The sequence below is a fragment of the Alexandromys fortis genome, unplaced genomic scaffold, assembly GCF_014885135.2.
Source record: "Alexandromys fortis isolate MF-2015 unplaced genomic scaffold, M_Fortis_MF-2015_v1.1 scaffold_163, whole genome shotgun sequence".
Classification (NCBI taxonomy): Eukaryota; Metazoa; Chordata; class Mammalia; order Rodentia; family Cricetidae; genus Alexandromys; species Alexandromys fortis.
The window spans coordinates 1-14,463 of record NW_026068085.1 but is presented as its reverse complement, the minus strand read 5'-3'; positions in this window follow the sequence as shown (position 1 = coordinate 14,463).

Genomic DNA, 14,463 nt, shown 5'->3' with positions numbered 1-14,463 from the left:
TACTCATTGAAAACATGGAACACACACTGTTGATACATGAAAGAATATGAATATCAGAAATAGCATGCTGAGTCAAGCAATCCTAACTCTACATGCTGCGTGGGCCCTTTCACATGGAAATGCTTCCAGTTGTTAAAGATCGACTCCTGGGCTATTCAAGTACTGTACCACTTAGCAATATCTACAGTGCTTTATATGATGCTCTATTTGGCTTTTTAGTCTTCTAATTTCATTTGTCAATTTCATACACGTGCCTAATTTATTTTGATCATCTTCATCCCTTATTGCCGACTCGATTGCTCTCTCACTCCCTTCGAACTCCTTTTCAACTAGTAAGTCCATTTCCTACATTCATATCAATTTTGTAAATGACACTCTGAGTTTAATTAGAGTTACTTGCATGGTCATGGCCGTGGAGTTATTTACTGGAACATGGGTATTTACCAGTGTTTTCACCACTGATGAGAAATGACTTCTCTTCCTCAAAAACAGTAGTCCCTCAGCTAAGGGAGGACTTTCTCTTTTATATGATAATCTTTTATGATTGTTCTTTTTTTTGAGACCAAATATCCCTAGCTATCCTGAAATTCCTCATGTAGACCAGGCTGGCCTCTAACACACCCAAATCCACCCATATCTCTGACTGTCTCTCTCTGTAGCTAGACAGTTGCTTTGTTTTCCTTAGGTTTGTTTTTCTTTTATACATGTGAATTTTTGCCTGATTGCATGTGTGTACCATGTCCATGCCTGGTCAGAAATCAGAAGAGCTTATCAGATCCCCTGAAACTTAAGACTGGCTGAGGACAACAGCATGTGGGTGATCGAAACTGAACATAGTTCTTCTGCATGAACAACAATTATTCTTAAGCGTTAAGTGATTCTTCCAGCCACATTATCCTAATTACTACTGAGGGTAAACCTGTCTTATTTTCATATATTTATGTATTTCACATGAAATATATACAATGACACATGCATACATGTACATATTTCTGAGTTTTCTGTGCTGATTGAAAGAGCTACACATACAGCTAAGTGTTTTGAATCATCTACTTCTGTCTGATCAAGAGACTTTTCAAGGTCCATAAGAACTGGTTGCTTAAGTTAATTCTCTTAGGTCATTTATTCTAGGTTATTTCTCTTGGGTTATTTTGTAAATGGAGATAGTTCTTTTGTTTCTCAGTCACCAAACCTGATAATGACACAGAAACTATACTAATTACATCACTCTTTGGTCAATGTTTTTGCACATTCCTAGTTAGCTCTTACATCTTAAATTAACCCATGTCTATTAATTTGCATATCACCATGAGTCTGTGGCTTCCTGGTAATGTTCTGTCATCTTTCTCTTTCTGTGGCTATATGGCGTCCCTTCAACTCTGCCCACTCTCTCTGTGTGTTCAGATTTCTTACCTGGTTTTACTCTGCTAAGCCATTGGCCAAAACAATTTTATTCATCAACCAATAAAAGCAACATATGCACAGAGGGACATCCCACATCGGTATTTCTCTTAGGCTATTTATATTAAGTTATTTCACTTTGGTTGTGGCTCTTTCTGAGCCACAGTTTAGCACACAGAATGAGGTGTCCAGCATTAAAGAGAGGGTGTAATATTATTTATAATCATTTATTTATGTGATCATTGTCTCATTTGCATAAGTATTTTGAGAAATTCCTTTGGATCATCTGACCTCATTATACTGTGATTATATAGTGGATCTTAACTAGAAGTTATAGACTGAATTAAATATATCTTCAGTAGTAGTTATTTGATTACATATCACGCAGCTTTCTTTCTGATTGTTAATTTCAAAAGACTCAATGCAATCATGAGGATGATATTGCAGGTGAAACTATTGGCTCTGATGAAAAGTCAAAGTAGACATCAAAATTATTAATGTTGTAGTGATGTGAGTTTTCCATAAAAGTTTAGGAGTGAAAAAGGAGGAATTTCTTTTTATGTCATATACATTTTTCATTTTTAAACTTGAGTCTTAATTTGTCTACTACACATTTCAAACACAACTTAAACAAGGAGAACTGATATAAACATCCAAAGAGCTAAAGAGAATACACACACATACTAAAATAATATTTTGCTCTTTACAAACATTTTCATAGATTAACAAAAGTCATACTTTAAAGGATTATCACATAGAATCTGACTTTGTTCCCTGACTTAATGGATGGGACTACTCAATAATGTCCTATCCAGTTATTTTCTCTTATTCTTTTGCTACAATATTTAAAATTTCCACCAGGACCTCCTTGAGTTCAGAATTATCCATTATAGGTCCCTTTAAAATGGAAACAAATTATGTAAGGGATAGACACACAAAGTCATTAATACATATTCAATATGGATTAGTGATCTCTAAAACTTAAATCTGATTAGATCACTACCTGACTTAAAATCTTTCAGCAGATTCCCAGTGGGGAGAGAATAAAGACAAACTGCTTAATGCAGCCTCAGAGTCCCAACACACTCATTCCTGCCTCTTCAGACTTGTGCAGGGCTCTCCACATACACGGTTTCTCTCTTTCTTTGGGAGTCCTGCAAGTCATCCTACAGCAGAACTCTCACATGTTCAGTCCTAAGCCTCTGAAGTACTTTTCTCACTTTGTGCCTACGTATCTTTCACTTCATATTAATTACTTCACAAGTTCCCCAAACCTCTTGGCGAGTTCAGACTTTTCTATTGCAGACTTTCAAAGAGCCATACATTCAGGGGCGTGTCCACACATGCAAGTACTTGTACAACTCTCAGATTTATCAGTCTTCCTCAGTGGCATGGGAATTCCCTGTAGACAGGAGTCACACCCGTTTTCCTTACCATTCTATTCTTTGCCTTATCAGCCATACACCCTTCATAAATAATTGCTGAATGAATAAAAAGTTCAAAAGAATGACTAAATGAAGTCTAGCTATTCATCTACTTAAGTATAAAGTTCTTCAACTCTAAAGCTTAAAATATTCAACTTTTGGGAATGGCATTTAAGTAGATAAATAGCTAGATTTCTCAATAACTTTCCAAACATGCTCACTTCTCTCAACTTCTTTTACTTTTTCTCCTACTTTTCTTTCCCTTTGTGGTGGTCACTTTGTTTCAGCCACACTGGCTTCTTGGAGGGTTCTCAAACACATTAAACATACTTTTACCATTGCAAGCTAGATGCACCGTCTTTTTCCTATATACTATTTCAATGTTTTACTTTCGTTTTCTTCAGAGCTATGTTATCTTTTAATCTATAAACTTTTGCTAATATTTAGTATTTGTTTTCTCTCTTCTTTGTTACAATGTAAGCTAATAATCTCAGTTTAATTGATTACCTACCCAGACTATCTAACATGTGGTGTGTCTTAGACAAATACTTGCTGAATGACAAAAGGAAAATGCATAAGCAAGAGTATTGTCTGGGTGATTTGCATTCTAAAAAAATCACTAGGTAATGAACAATATAGGTGAAGGGCATCAAGATGGAAGCAAGGGTTTTTGTATTAGGTCCAATCATGCTTTTAGTTAATGAACATTTATAAAGAAAATTCTAATATTTCCAAAGTAATTTATATGATAGATAGGCTTATGCACAAGGTCATGATTCTGACAAATTAGAGATTTCTGCCTTCAAGTTCTGCTATGTAAACATGACAGATGGTTATATAAACATAGTACTTAAGTACTGCATTTGGCAAAGGAAAAAGAAATATTCTTTCAGTGACATTCCACATTTTTCCTTATAGGAAAACCAGGGAATTGTATAAGCCCCAAAGTTCTTTCTGATAAAATCTGTAGAAAGTTCACATAAGTGAGCCAAAGTCCCAAACTAATAACAATTACTTGCTCTTATTTTAGGCAAGAAGCAAGGACTCACCTGTGGTAAAAGTGTATTTACGATTGTTTTTACAATGTTGACTAAACATTTGATATTTGTAATGATTAATTTTGACTGTTAATTTGATTGGATCTGGATTCATCTGGAATGTAAACTGGTGGGCATTCATCTGAGAGATTTTTCTTGATCAGAGTACTTGGAGTCCGTAATTCTACCGAGGCTGCATTTGTCCTCTATATGCTTGTCTCTGATAGAGCATAATGCATCTCCATTTTAATTATGCATCAGCTCCCATACTTCACAGGTTTATGTATGACAGGAAAACCACTTCACATTTCTTTCATTCTTTATTATAATTTTATGGATGAGTCCATTCTTACTTACTATACATTACAGAGAATTCACCATGCACTATTTTCTTCAGCTAGTAATTTTCACCTTTAAAGTGAAGGCAACATTTGCTAAACTTCTCCTTGTCATGGAGGAACTGTAAGTATTAGTTCTTTGTCAATATTTAGTCCATTTACATTTGTCAAATTAAGGAAAATAATCTATCATTTATCCTATCTTTATGAGTCTAAAAGTTTATATCTAATCTATCTTTTATTATTATAACTATCTTTCCTCAACTTTATTGAAGACTCAAAAAGGATATAATGTCACCTAAGTAAATAAGCAACTTACAAAACTCTAGAATTGACAGAGACTTTCCACTGCCTGGAGAATCACCCAAAGTTCTTCTGTAAAATTGAGGCATCCATCTTCAGCTTACAGGCCCATAGTATCTCGAAGACTTTTCTATGAACCAGGAAATTTGAAGATCTCTTATGTCTTGTACTGGCAAAGTTTATCAGTTGCTTTCTTCTGTGTCTTAGAAAAATGTCTGGCAATTCTCGCATGAAGCAGGAAACCTGAAAAACCATCTCACCTTCTTTAGGCAATTTCAGCAGTCACTTTTCTGTGGGTCCTGCATGTGCAGTTCATACAGCATAACATCAAGCAGTACAAGCAAGAACAATTTCTTGCCCCAATAGCTAATGGACTCCAAAAGAAGCCTCTTTGATACCCATTATCCTCTTGAAACAGATTGGTACTGCCAGGAGCAGATGTGTCTCATTGTCATGAAATGTCCTATGTTCTTAAAACATTTTAAATGCCATATTTTGTTAGTCTTTGAAACGTTTGAAGAATACCTATTCATCTGAAATGTATCTCTGTACATCTAGAAAACCCAACATGACTAAAAGTTTGACAATTATAGATGACTATTAACCTGTATTTCTTAATTATACATTACATTTTTAAACAAGCTACACAAACATAACACCTTAATTGAGAGTAGAAATATACATTTAACAAAATTGATTTAATTTTTATGAAAAACAAGATTCATGCCAATGCAAAATATTCGTCTCTATAGCATATCTCCCTTTAAATATAAATAAACATTTCTACACAATATTTGGGAATTTGAGAGTAGTTCTCTCCAAATTGTCTCTTGCTTTTTTTTGGGGGGGGGCTGAAGTATGTGTGTGTGTGTGTGTGTGTGTGTGTGTGTGTGTGTGTGTGTGTGTTAGGGAATTTACAGAGACCTTTCAGGAGATCTTGGTCCATCAAGAAACATTAATCTGGAAGGAATCCACACGGTCTCAGCTTCTGTGGAAACAGAACCTCTTTTCCAAAGCAACATATCCTTAGGCCCAAATTTTGAAGTCAACATACCTTTAGAGTATCTATATTAACCAATATAGATATCTTAGCAGGCCCCAGAATTAAATATTTTTCTGTATTTAGCTCATTCACAGTTAAAAAATTGAAAGAAAATTCAATAATATGCATAATCCAGACTCTCTATGTAATATTCCTCTTTATGTGGTTTATTTTTCTTACACTATTACTTTTTTTTTACAAGTTTAATATTGATTTTATTGTCTTTACTCCTTTAATCTATGACTGCCTGTAATCTTTTATCTTACTTTTACTGTTTTATTTTTTCTTCTTTCTCCCAAGTCTGCACACATTTATGTAACACCGTGACCCATTCAGAGGTTTACTTTTGTCTGAATCTGTCTTTATTGCATATCTGTAATTATTTTTTGACCAGAAACACTTTAAAGTGGTAAGCAGTATCGTTGTGGCAGTCCTGGATGCTGGATCCACCTCTCTCAGACTTTCAATATGATGGGGATAGTTCACCACCATTACTGGGAGTGCTGAGTGAGAGCAGTCATCACATCAACTCTGGGTAGCACCGTGCAGCATACAAACCCTTTTAACGTAAGTAAAAGCTAAATATGCAATGCAGCACACTGTTGAATAGGAAAATATCTCTGTGTATGGTGGCCGGAATCCGCCATGCTCTCTTGACTCTGCACCTCTAGCAGACCAGATCCTGCTGCCCACCTGGGCAGGAAGCGCTAAGGCATGGGCATGGTCTCAGCTTCTTTTCTCCCAACCCCGGGTGGGCACACAAGCACCTGGACCTGAGGTGGAGGGTGGCCATCAGCCCCAAAAGTTTGTTGAGGGCCATACTGTAAGCAGAAACCACTTGTTCATTCCTGCCTGCCCAGACCCGAAATAATAACACATAAACTATATTAATTAAAACACTGTTTAGCCTATTAGCTCAGACTTCTTATTAACAGACTCTTATATCTTAAATTAACACATTCTTATTATTTTGTATTTGACCACGAGGCTTGTGATTAATGGTAAGGTTCTCAGGCATCTGTCTCCTTAGGCAGCTACATGGCATCTCCCTGGCTCCACCTTCTTTCCTCTCCTATCTGCTTGGAATTCCTGCCTTACTCTCTTCTGTCCTGAAATAGGCCAAAGCAACTTTATTAACCATAAAAGCAAAACATATACAGGACTTCCCACACGAGAAATGGACCAAAATAAAGATGGAGGGTTGGCTGGGATTCAAAGTGCCACAGTGTGGCTGAAGGAACTACGAGAGCTCGGAGAGCTTCATTCTCCTCCATGAATTTTAAAGTGTGTGCAAGCTTCACTCCCTGAACACAACTTTGAAATGGTTCTAATTTACTTATTATCAATGACGGTAGAGCGGAGATTGCAGATAGAATTTTACCTTGGGGAATGCACCGCTGTGCCTTTCAGCACTGTGTACTCCATTTCTGCCTGCATGTTTGAGAACTAACAGCATGTTAACAGGACTGTTGCCGATACACTGGCACTTCTTTGGATTAGGCCATTAAATTGATGGAGATACTTGTTCTCCACTTGAGCATCAGAAAGATGGAATTAAAAGGAGTTTAACTGGCGTTTACCTTTATGGTTGGTAAATGGAAAACTAGATCTCAGAGTACAGAAGGAAAAGTGTTGCCAGGTATGTAGCTCCATTGCCAAAGCATCATTGATCAGAAAGTGCTGTTTGTAGAAATGCTATAGTAAAAGTTAAATGAAACAACTTAGCTGAATCTTTGTTGAAATTTGCTGAACCTGAATGCAAGAGAGAAGTGTGCTTTAGAAGCACACATGCATGATTTCCTCCCATTTGGTGGAGAATTTTTCTTTTAAATTGAGATTCACATTGTGTTAGTGAAAGCTCTACTGCCCAAGTCAAATGTATTTTATACTCTATAAGATTTCTTGTACTTTTACTAAATATTGCCTTAGCAGACTTGTTGATTAGACAGAAAGCTAAGGACTTCTTGCATAAGGATGTCATCACTGCAGCTTGTATGTGCATGTTTTTACAATCAGATTATAAGATTTCTTGAAGGACTGTAGGCTGTTCTTCATCTTAACCTTGGTTCCCATTCTAATGTATAGCAGCGTTTATGTAATATATAAGTAAAAGTTTATATAAGTTTATGTAATATTATATAAGTTTATATAATCTCTAAGTAAAAAAATGATTAGACATTTATATAAACTACATGTAAAAATTATTAGACTAGGCAAACAAACAATTTTAACATTAAACAAGAACACATCAAAACCCCCCACAAGAAACTGAGGTTGAAAAGTTGCCCTAAGCTGTTCTGATTCACTTCCTCCTAAGAAGTGGATTCTCACAGGTTCAGAGAAGACACCTTAAGTACACACAAGGGAAAGATGGCATGAGCTAAGACAGAAGGTATAGGTGAGATCCCTGGAAAACTTTGCTTGCTATCTGCCAACCTGACTGGTCAAGGGAAATCTTGTCTGGCCTTCTACACTATATCTCTGTGAGAAAATAAATAACCTTATCTCAACCACCAAGTATCTGGTATGTTACCATGACAGCTTTATCAAACATATGTAACTGGAAACACTAAAACATACTCATTGCTATGTTATTTAAAAAAAAGAAAACAAGGGATTTTAAAATGTCTTAATGAACAACTTTAGACTGGGAACAGTTTGGCATATGGTATAGGGAAATAAAAGGTTTCTTCAATAAATGTACTGAATTTGAACCTTTCAGTAAGTTATTTTTCTAACTCTCACCCACAAAGGTCTTTTGCTTATTCTGACTGTTGTTCTTTTTTTTTTAAAAAAGATATGGTGGTGGGGTACAGTTCCCACAAAAAGCAGCATCCCATGAGGGGCCACAACAGGTCACCCAAGTCTCAGCAGAACAACAGGTCTTTGGCAGGTGGTTTGGGAGACTGCAGGGGGTGTGAGAGAGACAGACACACCATGCAGAGAGAGAGAGTTAGGGTATAGAATTAATTTAGTAGGTAATTGAGGGAAAAGGAAGGGGAAGGGGAGAAAGGGGAAGAGGAGAGAGAGAGGTGGGGGGAGAAAGAGCAAAGGTTACCCCTTCAGAAGTGGGATGGGAAGAGAGAGAGCAGCCTGGAGGAGGCACCACCCTGGAAGGGAGGGTGGGGAGTGGGCTGGGGTTATAGTGTAGTGGTAGAAGGCTACTCCACTATGCATGAGGCCATACATTAAATCCTTACTACCACAAGGAAACATAATCACATTATAGAAGTGCAGCTGCCTCTGAACAGCTCACACTTGTTGCTGGGTGTAAGAATAAATGTGGAGATGAGTTTTTTTATCTCTGTTCAAGTTAGTTTTAAACCAAGAAAAGCTGCTTTCTACCTTGGAAGACAGTTCAGAAAATGACCATTCTGTATATTTTGCTCACTTAAAAAATTAATGTGTGTGGGGGTGTATGTCATATGTGTATGTGTGTGTGTGTGCGTGCGTGCATGCGAGAGAGAGAGAGAGAGAGAGAGAGAGAGAGAGAAAGCCTATGTATGTCTCAGTGCAGTTAGCTTTAAAAACCAGAAAAGGGCGCTTGAATCCCTAGGATTGGAATTATAGGTGCAAGGGCTGCCTGATGTGGGGCCTAGGAAGTAAATTCAGCTTCTGGTGGTTGGGTTGGACTCAATACCTATGAAAGAACAATATAGACACTATAGGCAATTATCCACTGACTCCCTTCTTAAATTTTTACCATTAAAAAAAAAGTAAACTGAGTTCTCGAATATCTTTACACGAATGTGAGCATGTCTGATATTTCTTTTGATTCCATTTTACTAATAGAATGATCTGGAGAATGAGAGCTAGAATGTCGTTGTCCAAATAGTACACATGTGGGTGTACTAAAATTAGCAGTATCCTTAGCCCCTAACTGCAGCCCCTAACTTCTCTCACCCTCAGAAAATAAGCAAAGAATATAAATCCAAAAGGTCTACATCCTGTAAATCTGAAAGTGTGCCTGTCTGTGTGGTGGAAACTACAAACTCCTTTTCCATGAGGACATTTGCAAAACTTCTTCTTACTACTAGTTTCAAGAAGGAGTCATCATTTCTTTTATTTATTTATTTATTTATTTATTTATTTATTTATTTATTTAAGATTTCTGCCTCCTCTCCTCCACCGCCTCCCATATCCCTCCCCCTCCCCAAACCAAGGCCCCCTCCCTCATCCTTACTAGACCTGGAAGGAGGTGGGAGGTCCTTGGACTTCCCACAAGGCAGGGAACCGGGACTGCTCATCATTTCTTTCATTCACCCAACAGAACACAAATTCTGTGGATGGAGCCTGTGAACACAATCAACTGTTTGATCTCATCTCAATATGTCTTCATAGTGCACTTGCTTATATACTGAATCAATATTAGTTACATCTATTGATCAAGCTAAGAGTGTTGCTTAAGATATATTAAAGCCAAATGTTTGAAGGTGGACATCATTATTTCCTAAAATGGCTTTTTTTTTGAGCCATACTTAATGCAATACCATTATTTAATTCTTTTTTGGACTATATTAAATTCCTAATGCCAAAGCCAGAATAGAGTTCCGGAGCTAAAAGACTATAATTTTCCTTTGAACTCTTTTTCGATGTAGAGCATTTCATTCACAACCAGATAAAGATGTCTTTGTATCCTACTTATTGTAATAATAGACCGGATGGATTCTTGGTAAAACGTGAATATTTTTAAATGCTCTATATGTTCTAGCTCTAAATTGCGTGTTTTAAGCATATTGCTTTGAAATCCTGAAAAAAATGCATACTGAATTTTGATGTGTTCTAAAACAGTCATGAAAATTAACATCTTCCCTCAGCCCAGGGCCAAACAGATTTTTTTGCAGGGCCAAATTAGGATCTGCCTACATGCTTCAGATAAAAAAAGGTAGCAAGCAGTCAACTTTTTAAAGTCAGAAAAGGCAAAGAATTTTACATGGCTATCTTTTTATGGTGATCTAAGTAGCTTGGGAGGGAAATAAACTTTTAGTTTAACCTTAACCCTCCAGTATTTGTTAAAAGATACATGCCAGAATGTAAGCAGGTATTTTCAATTCTATAGGAAATAAATTGCTTTTATGTAGAAATGTAAACTTCTGTGAGTAAAACCTGCAGGCATTTAACAGGGGCAGTCATCTATCTACCGATCCATCTATCTGTCTGTCTGTCTGACAGTATATCCATCCATTCATCTATCTATCTATCTATCTATCTATCTATCTATCTATCTATCTATCTATCTATCTATCTATCATCTATCTATCTATCTATCTATCTATCTATCTATCTATCTATCTATCATCTATCCATCCATCTATATCTATCCATCCATATCTATCTATCTATCTATCTATCTATCTATCTATCTATCTATCTATCTATCTATCTTCCATGCATCCATTCATTTACCTATTTCTCTACCCATCTATGTATCAGCCCATTGGTCAGTCTATCTATCTATCTATCTATCTATCTATCTATCTATCTATCTATCTCCAATCCTTTCCTATAACTATAGCTAGTTATAGTTATATTTAAAGCTCACATTTTAGTAGTTCTAAAATTATATAAAAACTGGAAGGTTCAAAGTCAAAACCATAGATTGCTTATGACCTATTAGTATTTCTATTAATTTCTATAGGTGAAATAAGAACATGGACCATTAGAAATTAATAAAGCACCACAAAAAATACACAATCTCATGGGAATGGAAAATAAGAGACCCCAAAGAAGGCTAGTAAGAAAAAGTCTGGCAATATGAGCTTGTGAACTTGGATTTGGTATGATAGAGAAATGTGGATATTCATACATACCATTGACCAGTTCAGCACTGAAGAAACATTTATGAGCATCAATTGCACAACAAGAATTGTGCTGGATGTTTAAGGTTGAGTATGAATAAGACTTTGTCTCTGCCCTTTAGAAAGTCCAAAGTACAATGAAAGAACAAGAAAGATGGAGGAAGCCAGAAGCGATGACTCATGCCTGTAATCATTGCTCTCTGGGGAAAGGCAGGAGGATTTTGAGTTCAAGGTCACCCTGGCCTACAATCATACCAAGTTCAAAGCAAAACTAGGATTCAAATAGGTTACATAGTGAGGCCTTGTTTTAAAAAACAATAACAAAAATTATAGCTTAGATGTACGGATAATAAAGAAAGATGTTGTTTAAGACTTTTTGCATTTGTTTTCAATTGTGCAAGAGGTCAGTAAATTAGGAGCATTTACTTTTTCCATTTTGAAATTAAGAAACTGTAAGTAGGATATGATAAGTTATTTACCCAAGATCACAAAACTAGTAGTGTAGCCAAATGCCAAAGAAGTGGAAATAAAATAGAATATACAAATAGATATGTGTTTATGTATCTCATTATGCATTTTATTGTATATACTCTTTTCTCACATATATGCTTAAAACAAACCTTAGCATTCCTACATATAGCATTCCATTTGTCATCATTACACCTTATTATGCTTAAAATATTCTGTCTCTTCATTTCTGTCCATTTATTAAGAATAGTTCAAATTCTATCTCACAAGTTCTTCTCTAAAGACTCCACTGTCATTTAGACAGTTGGTTCTTTGTGGCAATGCTATGAAGTTTGATTGCTTTTTGGTTACTTTATCATTTATAGTCTGATCAGAGTTACTGGAGAAATGTACTCTGATGTCATCTTTTATTGCAACACCTCCAGGTAGAAGTCATTTGTAACATTAAACTCTGTGGGGCTTCTCTTAAGTTATTTCTTGGTTTACTATGACTAATTAATTTCACCATTTCATACATTTTCAATTTGGCAAATTCTGTTTTAAAATGAGGCATTGCAAAGTTTAGGAGTCATCTGGTTAATTGGGAATGGGGATGTTTTCTTTACAGAGATATTTTACAATCTTTTACAAAGCTGACCAATTTCTCAAGTCTCTCATCAGATTGCAATTCTAACCCAGTATACAAGCCATACCCAAAGTTAGAAATTCTTAAAATGGGAGCCTCCCCCTTTTTCACATGCCCTAATGGGTCTGTTTTGCGGAGTGGCTATTTTAACTGAGTGAGAAAGAGCCAAGCACCACTGTCTCATTGTCAACTTTGAATCCTTTTCAGACAGGCTCTCCTCTCGTAGGCTAAACTTTTCAGAGGTGTATAATACCCCAGTTGTTCCCCTTCGACTACTACCTTATTTACTGTGCTGCAAATGACTACATAAAGAAATCATGTTGGTGTTCTTCCCTCTCCTGGATGGTCTTTGTGTTTCTGAAACCGCTTGAAATCATTGGGAAGTGCATACATTTGTCTATGTGCATGTGTGCTCACACTCATGTGCCCGCAGATACCAGAAGATGGAGATGGACTTTTAGGAACTGGAGTTATAGATGGTTTTGAGGTATTAAACACGGCCAGTGCCAGTAGGAACCAAACTCTGACCTGCTGCAACAGCAGCAAATTCTCTTAACCATTGGACTGCTTTTCTGCCATAGACTATAGGGTATGCTATATATTTTATTGCTAAGTTATGTACTCCTTTTAATCTATCATTGAGGAAGCTTTTTCTAGGCAAATAACACAGGAAAGGGAGTTTTTGCTTTTAATATTCTTCTTGTTTATTCAGTTTATGCTTGGCTGCTAATTTGAACTTTAGTTTGTTTGAAGATTACAATCATGGTACACATGTAAATTGTAATGATATACAGAAAGTAAAACAGTCCCCCCCCCAACTAATAACGTAAAGGAGGACAATAGTTCATATTTAAATGTGTTGTAAAGTGTGTGTGTGTTCTGGCAAATAAAGCCTAAAGATCAGACGGTCGATCAAGCCTCTAGTTAACCACAGAGGTCTCCAGGTCTGTAGAGAAAGACAGGAGGTTGGGCAGAAAGAGGAAATGAAAAGGCAAGGCAGAGACAGGATCTCCGCTCATTTGGTCTGAAGATTTGGAGGGGTAAGAAGTAACTGTGACTGCTCCTTTGCTTCTCTGATCTTTAAGCTTTTACGACATTATCTGACTCTGTGTTTTTATTGATAAGTCCAATTAGGATTGCACTTCATAAATGTTCTCCTTTTCAAAAATAGAAAGTTATGGTATTGTGATTCATAGTTTGCTCGTCAATCCAATGAATTTTTAAGTGCTTAGGAAATGAATAAAATAAACCTTCATAATGGGGTTTCTGGGAACAATTAGACCTCAAAGGTTAGGTGTTGTTCAATGACTTAATGTGCAAGAGAGTTAAAAGACAGTTGCATGTCAGAAATTGGTGAAATATGAGAGATAGGAAGATTCTCTTTGCTGGAAGTAGTTCACTGTGGGCATGTCCTTGGAGCTACATTTCCTCTTGTACTCTTCCTGTATTGCCATGCTGTTGAGAAAGTCATTGTAATCCCTTTGAGCGTAAGTGCATGAGAATAAGCAATCTAAGACTGAACTGTGAAACTGTGAGCCAAAACAAATCGCTCCTCTTTTTAGTGTGCTCCTATCAGACACTTTGTCATAGGAACAAGTATACAGACACAGACGTGCTGGAGCCAGCCAACTGTGAGTCATTCACAGGTTCCCCACTGCTTACTAGAACCTTAGTAGTTTAAAATTGGTCATGATATAATATTTCTATTATGCTAATTGACATGTGATACAAATTAGAATTTTCATTTTTCTTTCTAATCAGTGGGTTTACCAGTTATCCTTATAACAGTGCATGTATTAGACACGTGACAAAAGCTACTTAAAGATGGAAGGATTTCTTTTATTCAGTTAATCACATTTGGAAAAATCTGATAGACAGACTGAAGAAGCTGGTAAAGTTGCTTTGAAACTCAGGAATCACTGAGAGCTGAATGTAAATGCTCAGGTGATTCTCTCATTTTAACTTAGTCAGGGATCCCAGCTCATGAGAAGGTCCTTCCCACACTTAGAGTATTTATTTTTCTTTTT